We start from the raw sequence: 11,168 nt of genomic DNA, 5'->3' as shown, positions 1-11,168 counted from the left end.
CTATTACCTGTTTGATCATTTTTTCTTGGTTTCATTTACGTATTTACTCATGTATTCAAACTTTTTGTTATACTTCTCATCCATTTCTATAAGGGCATTTTTTACATGTTGTTTAAGGGACTCTATTGCTTTCATAAAGTCAATTTTTTCCACTTCTTCTGTGTTAGGGTGTTCAAGTCCTTCTGTTGTAAGATCATTGGGTTCTGGTATTTTCATGTTGTTTTCACTATAGCCAAAAATAGAATAAAATAGCTTAGGGTAACTCTGACCAAGGAAGTGAAAGATCTGTTTGACAAGAACTTTAAGTCTTTGAAGAAAGAAATTGAAGAGGACACCAGAAAATGGAAGGATCTCCCTTGCTCTTGGATTGGGAGGATCAATATAGTAAAAATGGCAATTCTATCAAAAGCAATCTACAGATTCAATTCAATCCCCATCAAAATCCCATCAAAATTCGTCACAGATCCGGATAAGACAATAATCAACTTTATATGGAAAAACAAAAAAACCCAGGATAGCCAAAACAATCTTATACAATAAAGGAACTTCTGGAGGCATTACCATCCCTGACTTCAAACTCTATTACAGAGCTACAGTGTTGAAAACAGCTTGATATTGGCATAAAAACAGAGAAGTCGACCAATGGAATTGAATAGAAGACTCGGACTTTAACACACAAACCTATGAACACCTGATTTTTGATAAAGGAGCTAAAAGTATACAATGGAAGAAAAGAGCATCTTCAACAAATTGTGCTGGCATAACTGGATGTCAATCTGTAGAGGAATGAAAATAGATCCATATCTATCGCCATGCACAAAACTCAAGTCCAAATGGTTTAAAGACCTCAATATCAGTCTGAACACTCTGAACCTGATAGAAGAGAAAGTGGGAAGTACTCTACAACACATGGGCACAGGAGACCACTTCCTACGTATAACCCCAGCAGCACAGACATTAAGGGCAACATTGAATAAATAGGACCTCCTGAAACTGAGAAGCTTCTGTAAAACAAAGGACACTGTCACTAAGACAAAAAGGCAACCCACTGACTGGGAGAAGATCTTGACCAACCCTGCAGCTGACAAAGGTCTGATCTCCAAAATATATAAAGAACTCAAGAAACTAGACTGTAAAATGCTAATCAACCCAATTTAAAAGTGGGGCACTGAGCTGAACAGAGAATTCTCAACAGAAGAAGTTCAAATGGCCAAAAGATACTTAAGGTCATGCTCTACTTCCTTAGCGATCAGGGAAATGCAAATCAAGACAACTTTAAGATACCATCTTACACATGTCAGAATGGCTAAAATCAAAAATAGCCTTTGCTGGAGAGGTTGTGGAGAAAGAGATACACTCATCCATTGCTGGTGGGAATGCAAACTTGTACAACCACTTTGGAAAGCACTGTAGCAGTTTCTCAGGAAATTCAGGATCAACCTACCCTGGATCCTGCAATACCACTCTTGGGAATATACCCAAGAGATACCCTATCATACAACAAAATATATGCTCAACTATGTTCATAGCAGCATTGTTTGTAATATCCAGAACCTGGAAACAACCTAGATGCCCTTCAATGGAAGAATGGATGAAGAAAGTATGGAATATATACATATTAGAGTACTACTCAGCAGTAAAAAACAATGACTTCTTTGAATTTTGCATGCAAATGGACAGAAATAGAAAACATTATCCTGAGTGAGGTAAGCCAGACCCAAAAAGAGGAACATGGGATGTACTCACTCATAATTGGTTTCTTGCCATAAATAAAGGACATTGAGCCTATAATTTGTGATCCTAGAGAAGCTAAATAAAAAGGCGAACCCAAAGAAAAACATACAGTTATCCTCCTGGATATTAACCTTCATCAGGCGATGAAAAGAGACAGAGACAGAGACCTACATTGGAGCACCGGACTAAAATCTCAAGCTCCAAATGAGGAGCAGATGGAGAGAGAGCACAAGCAAGGAACTCAGGACCGCAATTGCTGCACCCACACACTGAGACAATGGGGATGTTCTATCTGGAACTCACCAAGGCCAGCTGGACTGGGTCTGAAAAAGCATGGGATAAAACTGGACTTGCTGAACATAGTGGACAATGAGGGCTGCTAAGAGGTCAAGAGCAATGGCACTGATTAATCTTTGTAAAAATTATTTTCACATGACACAAGTTAACAGACTAAGACATATACAGGTTCTTAATATTTTCATTTATATTACAGATTAACAAGGAACCTGTGGGAATAAATGGGTACTATTCTCTGAGTTACACCAACCTCAAGACCAAACCATGGTAGATCTTTGTTTTTCTAGAATCATTTTGGCTTCTAAGGAGTCAAAACATACTTAAAGATCTTTACTCTCAACACTAAAAGTAATCCCTATGTATGATTACTAGGAACACTACCTGAGATTCAAGAAATCTGAATTTCTTTCCTTATGACATGAGTCCTATTTTTTTCATATCTATGAATTAAAGGTACCAAGTGGACAGTAACTGTGGTGAGCCATAAGGATAGAGTGTGGGAAACTTTATTCTCTATTCTTTCCATTAAGGTTATTTTTCTGCACAATTTACAATGAGTTTAGTCAAGAAACAGTGAGTATTCAAATTACTTAATGACATTGTATAGATTTTGACACATTTCTTTCTGAGTCACCAAATGCATTCATACTACTGATATCTACTAATATAGATTTCCTGACAAAAGAACAGAATTCTGAAACAAACTGTGGCCAAAGAGTTGGCCTTTTATAAAACTTGATTTATTTATTTAATGTTTATGGATATTTTGTCTATAGCTATGTCTATACTTCATGTGTCTACCTAGTACTCCAGCAGGCCAGAAGAATGTGTTGGATTCCCTGGAACTGAAGTTACAGAAGATTGTGAGTCCTTACATGGGAAATGGGAATTGAACCTAAGTCATTTCAAAGAAGATTCAGTATTCTTAAACCCTGAGCCTTCTCTCAAGCTGCCAAGAACCACCTTCTAGCCTAGGGAATATATATTGAGAGTTTTATTATTCTAAATAATATTATGGGCTATAACTTAGTTGGTAGCTTGTGTAGACTATAGGAAATCCTGGATTCTATTTTTAGCACTGTATAAACAAGATACTGTAGCAATTATCTCTTAGATTAGCATTCAGGGAAGAGAGATAGGAATTTCAGAACTTTAAAGTACATTTTCACCTACCCAGAAAGTTTGAGACTAGCCTTGGGTAGCAAGATATTGCCTTAAAATATGTATTTACTGCTTTTATCTTCTGCAAAAAGATTCCGGTATCACCCAACAACCAAGGATAGACAAAACATATATTTAACAGAAAACACAGTTCCTACTAGTAAGTTTAAAATGTTTGAATGAGAATTTATTTTAAAAGTTTACATATTTTCTGTTTCCAAATGCTTTCTGCCTGAATACTAATTTTCAACTCATTGGTATGTTTCCAACATGAAACCTTCAAAATTAAGCAGAAATGAGACAGTATTTTCAGTTAGAATTCTGCATCTCAATTGCCTTAGAAGCTAACTCCCATAAAGAACAGCCTTGGATTTGTGAAATGAAGACATCAAGGCACAAATTGTGCTGGCTTTGCACTTCTGCCTTCTTTAAGCCCTGGATGGATATGACCCTTGCTGCTGACTCTTCAGCTCTTGGTCTTGGCCCAGCCCACTATAAATTACATAGCAGAGAAGGGCTTAAGAACACAGCATATTTCAATGATAAATGTTTTAAAGCCTCCCATTTGAATCATCAAACATTTAGATCATATTGCTGCTTGCTTGAGAAATTTCATCACACTTAGGGTTATGGTCAGTGAGATATGAAAGTGAGTTGGATGTTACAATGTGACGAACAACAACTTAAAAAAGGAAAGGAAGAATTATTGGTTTTTTAAAATTACTAAATGTGTTTTATTTCAGCCTTTGTCTGTGTGACTTTAAGCAGAAGTGTTTGGGGTTTACAGCACATTAGCATGTTTGCTTTTCTAATTTATCATAACACTCAATCCTTGGGAAAATGACTCTAAACAGCTTTTAATTTCTCTGAGAGATTATTTTTTATGTGTGTGTATGTGTGTGTGTGTGTGTGTGTGTGTGTGTGATATTAATGGATAAAACACAGTGACTGCTCTGAAAAGATAAACTGCCATGGTTTGGACACATAATGTGTTTTCTTGTTTATTTTTAATGGCTATGCTTCTTGTACACTATGGCAATATGGTGGGTCTTTAAGTGTGATCTTTAGTCTATCATTATAACAAAGAATTGGGAAAAGTTTTACATGTTAGATTTTTGCCCTCAGCTAATATCATTAAATTAAATCTTAAGGAAGCAAACTCCAAGGGCTGCATTTCTTTGTTTAAGGAAACCTTAAGCCAGCAGTGACTGTACCTGTCCTTAATGCCAGCATTCTGAATTCTGGGACAAGAGGATTACCCTGTATTACAAACTAACCAGAAGCCAAGCAGGTCAGGTCCACGTAATATAAGACCCCGATTCCACAACCCCAAAATTAAACCAACTAGAACAAAACAAAGTAACAGATATTGTGTTTGTGGGCAAACACTGAATTTATCTGTAGTCTCCAAAGAAAGACTTGCAAATTCAGATTTATTTATTCTTAAAACATTATCTAGGAACAATGAGAGTTTTTTCAGTCTATTCCTTCTTTTAATGTCTTATTTATTGTATGAAAATTTCATATAATATACTTTATATTTTGATCATATCCATTCCATATTCCAACCTTATCAAGATCCACCCTACCTACCTACACATCCAACTTTATTTTTTTTTTCATTTTTTCTAAACAAACAAAATAAAACAAAATATGGAATCCAGTTTGTGTTAACTTACAGCTCCTGGTTGTGGGTTCTGCCGTCAAGTGTGATTGATAAGCCCAAGTGTCACTCCACTGGAGAAAAGTGACATTCTTTCACACATCAGCAATAAAATGCCAATGCCTCTCATCTAGAAGTAGTACTTTTTATCCATGTACTAACATATCACTATAGCAATATGTCATTAGAAATAATTTTATCATTATTTCTCTTTAGTGTAATAATAGCAGTAGGTTTTCCCATAGGGTCTGTTACTTTCAAGCCTTTAAGTTCTTGACCTCACACTGTCTGTGAGGTCATTTTTTTCTCTTTACCCACAGAATAAGTACAAAAATGGATTTCCTAACTAAATAATTTTTTTGTTAGCATGGAACTGGAATTTTCAGTTTCCTTTGGTTTCAATCTGCCCTCTTTATTCAAATGCCCTCACAACATTTGTTTGTCAAAAACTGACTATTCATGAGTTCTGAGGTTTTCTTCCTCCTCAAGACTCCCTCCTTTGTTCTCATTTGTGTCCATTGCATGAATATTAATCAAGATACAATAGATTACACTACAGCAACAAATGAACAGTTACCCTAGGCACAGATGCATGCTGCAACAGAAGCTTATTTCTTACCCACACTGTTCATCAAGCTTGGAGCTCTGGTTTGTCCTGATCCTGTAGGTGTTGTACTCACAATATGTTTAGGATGCCCTTGTAGGTCTATAGCAGTCATTGATTTGCAAGCCCTCTTGCTATTATTTATTTATTGCTTTTATATTGTGAATGTGTTATTGTATGTTTATATGTAAATGACAAAATACAGAAGAATTATTAAGATGATTAGTGTTTATATATTTATTAATATATGTTTGTGATTGATATTGTATATCCATTTTTATCATCCATCTCTGTAACGCTTTTTATCCTAGAAAATTAAAACACATGAAACGTGTCTAAATGTGTCAGTCAGTAGCTGTAGGTCTGTAGACATTGAAAAAGCAAACATCCACTGGTGCCCTTAGCCTAGGCTACTCCTCGGAGAAGGAGAAAGAAAAGGACTCCTTAAAAGAGTTCTCGAGAATCCATTTTTTTTCATTAACTTTTAGGAAAACCCCCAACATTTCATTTCAACAGCTAAAAGGAATAATTGAGCATGATCTAGAAAAGGTAGACAGAAAAAAAAAAAAACGTGAAATAGAATGTAGAGTAGTTCTTGCTGGCAATTTGCAAAATTGTCACTTAGTGCTTTTATATGTCTTATATAATTTTATTTTATGTCAATATTAGAACCAGAGAAATATTGACTAGAAAATGTTCTCTAGCTTCCATATTTCTCCTACCCATACATGTGTACAAACTTCCCCTACAAAATTCAACACCAAGTTTCACATATTTTATAATTAAAAAACTTAAAGAAATACATGTTGCTTTCAGCTGTATGGTTGGTAAATACTCTGGATATTTATGGTTATAAAGTCTTTTTGCCTTTCAGTATAGTGTCATACACACGTATCTCCATTGCTATAAAATCCTTTGTGCTCTCTCTACTCACTCTGCCGTTTCTCAGAAATTTTAGAAACTTAAAATTTCCATGCCACTATTTCTCCTTTTTTACTCATTATAATATACATAATAAAACATTTCTGTTTAGCTAGAAAAGTTTTCCTAGAGACATGACTTTACTGTTAAGGAATCTTGGTGCTTATCCTTATCACCTGATTTTATTTGATTCCCCACTCCCATATCAGATTGCTCGAAACAAATTATGGCATCATATCTGCAGGATCTGACTTCCTCCTTTTGATCACCTTTTCTATTTCTTTAGCAGTGATATGTTTATTTAATTTGCTTATCTGGTCTTGATTTAATTTGGTAAGTAAGGCTTATGCAGAAAGTTGTCCATTTCCTTTAAGTTTTTCAATTTTGTGGAGTACACGTTTTTGAAATATGATATAATGATTCTCTGGATTTCTTCTGTATCTCCTGTTATGTTCCCCTTTTCATTTCTGATTTTGTTAATTTGGGTATTCTCTCTCTGCCTTTTGATTAGTTTGGAAAAAGGTTTGTCAATTTTGTTGATTTTCTCAAAGAACCAACTCTTTGTCCCATTGATTCTTTGTATTGTTTTCTTGTTTCTATTTTGTTGATTTCAGCTCTGAATTTGATTATTTCCTGCCATCCACTTCTCTTGGGTGAGTTTGCTTCTTTTCATTCTAAAACGTTTCAAATGTTCTGTTAATTCACTAGTGTGGAATTTTTCCAGTTTCTTTATGTAGGCATTTAGTGTTATGAACTTTCCTCTTAAGAGTGCTTTCTCTGTGTCCCATAAATTTGGATATGTTGTGTGGTCATTTCCATTGAATTTTAGGGAAGACTTTAATTTCTCCCTTTATTTTTTCCTTAACCTTAATACTTCAGGTGAGCATTGTTTAATTTCCATGTGTTTGTGGACATTCATTCTGGAATTAGTGTTTCTGTTGAATTCTAATTTTAAGCCATAGTTATTGGACAAGATACATGGGGTTATTCCAATTCTTTTGTACATGTTGAGGTTTGTTTTGTTACCTAATATGTGATCAATTTTTGAGAAGGTTCCATGAAGTGATGAGAAGAAGTTATATTCTCGTACGTTTGGATGGAATATTCTATATATGTCTGTTAAGTCCATTTGAGTCATAACATCTGTTCCCTTATTTGTCTACTATTTTCTTCTCTGACTGACCTGTCCAGTGGTGAGAGTGGAGCATTGATGTCTCCCACTATTAGTATGAGGAATTTAATGTGTGATTTAAGCTTTAGAAGTGGGTTTTTTTTTTTTCACATATGAGGGTGTCCTTGTATTTGGGGCATAGATGTTCAGTATTGAGATTTCCTCTTGTGATTAATGTGAATTGACCTTCTTTGTTTCATTTTATTGACTTTAGTTTGAAGTATACTTTGTTAGATATTAGGATAGCTAAACCAGTTTGTTTCTTAAGTCCATTTTATTGGATTTTTCCCTCTAACTCTTTACTCTGAGGTAATGTCCATTTTTGAGGTTGAGGTATATTTCTTAATTACAGCAGAAAGATGGATTCTGCTTTTGTATCCAATTTGTTAACCTGTATCTTTTTATAGGTGAATTGAGTTCCACTTAAATTAATCACCAGTGATTGCTATCTCCTCTTAATTTAGTTTTATTGTTGGTGATGTTATTGTGTGTATTTTTCCCTTCTTTGGGGTTTGTTACTGTGAGATCATCTATTGTCTGTGTTTTTGTTGATGCAGCCTACTTCCTTGTGTTAGAGTTTTCCTTCTAGTACTTTCTATAGAGCTGGGTTTGTGACTAGGTATTGGTTAAATGTGGTTTTGTCACTGAATATTTTGTTTTGTCCTTCTATGGTGATTGAAAGTTGTGGTGGATATAGTAGTATGGGTTGGCATACATATTTTCTTAGTCTGCATTAAGAAAACTTCCAGCTTTCATTCTTTCCATGGAGAAATCAGGTATAATTTTGATAGGTCTGCTTTATATATTACTTGAAATTCTCATTGCAGCTCTTAATATTTCTTCTTTATTCTGTATGTTTAGTGTTTTAATTATTATGTGGTAAGGGGACTTTTTTATTTTTGGGTGTTCTGTAAGGTTTATATATCTTCATAAGGATATCTTTCTTTAGGTTGAGAAAGTTTACTTCTATGATTTTGTTAAATATATTTTCTGTGTTTTTGAGTTGAACTTGTCCTCCTTCTATACCTATTATTCTTAGGTTTGGTCTTTTCACGGTGTCCCATATTTCCTGGATATTTTGTGTTATGCTTTAATTTTTATGTTTATGATTTAATGTTTAATGTTTTCTTCAATTGATGAATCTATTTCCTCTATTGTATATTCTGTGTTTGGGATTCTCTCTTTCATCTCTTGTATTCAACTGTTTATGCTTGTATTTTTGGTTCCTAATCATTTCTCATGATTTCTGTTTCTATAATTCCTTGGCTTGTGTTTTCTTTATTTTCTCTATTTCAGTTTTCAAGTATTGAATAGTTTCTTTCATATGTTTGATTTATTTTTCATGGTTTTCTTTAAAGAATTTGCTGATGTCTCCTAATTTTTTGTTTGTATTTTCCTCTATTTCTTTGAGGGCATTTTTCATTTCTTCTTTAAGGGCCTCAAACATCCTACTAAAGTTATTTTTTATATCATTTTCTTCTTCCTTATCTTCCTCATCTATATATGGTTGTTTAAGTCCTGCTGTCCTAGGTTCATTAGGTTTCACTGGTGTCGTGTTGCTCTTAGTGGTGTTGTGTGTGTTCTTACCTTGTCTACCCATGTTTTCCACTGATTGGTGTAGTTGGGGCTGTCTGTGACTCTGGCGACCAGTCTTCCAGGCGACAATGGATCCAACGTTCAGATGGCTGCTTGTCATAGTGCATTCAGGGACACAGAGTTACACTGTTGGTCAATCCGTGTTTCTGGAGGTCGCTTGTGATTCTGGGGTTTGCTCTGCCACACTAGGGGTCACTCAGGCCTCCTCCCACAGAAATTGCTTACTTGGGGATCTTTCTGCTGAGTTTGCTGCCTTGGTTTGCTCTGACAGAGGTCCTAGCTCAGGCCTACTCCCTTGGTGGTTCCAGATGTGTGCCCCAGAACGGCAAAGGTCTCTGGTTCCTTCCTACTCCCTTGGAGGTCGAGATTCACACCTAGATCCACAGAGGTTCTGGCTCAGGCCTACTCCCTTGGAAGTCCCAGACTCATGCCCGACCCACAGAGGTCTCTGGTTCCAGTCAACTCCCTCAACAGTTGCTCCTTTGCAACTGTGGAGTTTGCTGTCTCAGTTTTTCTCTGGCTTAGGTCACTGGCGCAGTCATGTTTCTGTAAATATCCCTAGTCTGGATCCACTCCTGCAGAGGTCATTGGTTTGGTCTTGGTCCCACAAAGGTCTCTGGCTCAGGTTTACTCTTTTGGAGGTCCTAAACTCAAATGTGCCTGGACTTGCAGAGATGCTGACTCTGACACCAAAGCCACTGGTGTGCACAGGGTTCCCTGTCTTCCATTTCTGTAACTCTTTTTATTCTAACAAATTGAAACACATGAGCTATATCTAAATTTGTTAGCCTCAGTGGCTGCAGGTTTATAGACTTTGAAAAGCAAACATCTGTTGTTGCTCTTAACCAAGGTCACTCCTGTGTGGTCACCCTCCTGATTCTGCTAATCTTATTGTGGATTGCTTGTATATACCATTTCTCTGTCTCCTTGTTTGACATTCTCCTTGACTTTTGGATATTTACAATGTGTCTTGTTGTATATTCTTTAAGTTTCTCTTTACATCATCTGAATGTCTTAGATGCTGATGTTCTTGTCTTTTATAAACTTCAAGAAGTTTTCAAGGGCCTTTCAAATATTTCCTTTTCCACATCATCTTGCACTGAGATTCTCACAAAACATACGTTGGGATGATTGGCAGTGTCTCACAAAGTCCTTTGGGATATTTACTTCCCTTCAGTAATATTTCCTATCCTTCTTTCTTTTTTTTTCTTTTTGCCTCAAAAAGTGACATTTATTCAAAGAGAGAAAAAAACAAACAAACAAAAGAAACAAAAACAAGATGTCCATCCCTTGTCTCCCTTCCCTCCCCCCTCCAGCTGTTCCTCAGACCCCAGGACTGAACCCTGGCTATAGCCAGGTAGCAGGACAGCCCCTCAAATGAGGTCAGCAACATTGAGAGGCATCTCTTCAATGGAAGTGTTGTAGAATGTCTTAATGTCTCGAAGAGTCCTCTTGTCCTCTTCCGTCACCATGTTAATGGCCACACCTTTACGGCCAAAGCGACCGCCATGGCCAATTCTGTGGATGTAGTTTTCCCTGTTTGTGGGAAAGTCGTGATTGATGACTAAGGAGACCTGCTGCACATCAATGCCTCTGGCCTAGGTCAAGAAAGATGGTAAGAGCTGTCAGAAGGTAATCTACCCAGACTGACTAGGTGTACATGTAGGCAACCAAAGGCAGGCAAAGGCAACAAGCAACCCTTGTTCCCCAGACCTCAGGCATGCCAGATTTTCTTCCAAGTTGCTACGTTCCTGAAAGGGGCACTGGTCAGCCCCTTGGAGAGGGAATCACCTTGGACTTCCTATCCTTCTTTCAAGAAAAAAATTAACTATGGGTGTATATGTAACTGAGGGAGAATGTGTACTTATGAATGCAACACTTATAGAGGCCAGAAGGTAGCCATCTCTCTTCAGGTCTCGTTATAGGGAGTTGTGATGTACCCAGAACTATGTTCTGGAAACTTGATCCTGCTACTTAAGGTTAGCCATATTTCCAGATCCTTAGTATTTTTTTTTCCTGTA

The 11,168-nt window shown here is 36.4% G+C and overlaps 1 non-coding gene across 1 annotated transcript; it reads right to left on the bottom strand.

Moving 5' to 3' along the window:
- Positions 1 to 10,805: 10,805 nt before the first annotated feature.
- Positions 10,806 to 10,945, bottom strand: LOC130889725 (small nucleolar RNA SNORA67). The gene has a single exon (XR_009058629.1). It is a non-coding gene; the product is annotated as a small nucleolar RNA SNORA67 (small nucleolar RNA).
- Positions 10,946 to 11,168: the final 223 nt, after the last annotated feature.

Source organism: Chionomys nivalis, chromosome 1 (assembly GCF_950005125.1).
Source record: "Chionomys nivalis chromosome 1, mChiNiv1.1, whole genome shotgun sequence".
Lineage (NCBI taxonomy): Eukaryota > Metazoa > Chordata > Mammalia > Rodentia > Cricetidae > Chionomys > Chionomys nivalis.
The sequence above is the reverse complement of the archived record's forward strand: the minus strand, read 5'-3'. Positions and strand labels throughout refer to the sequence as shown.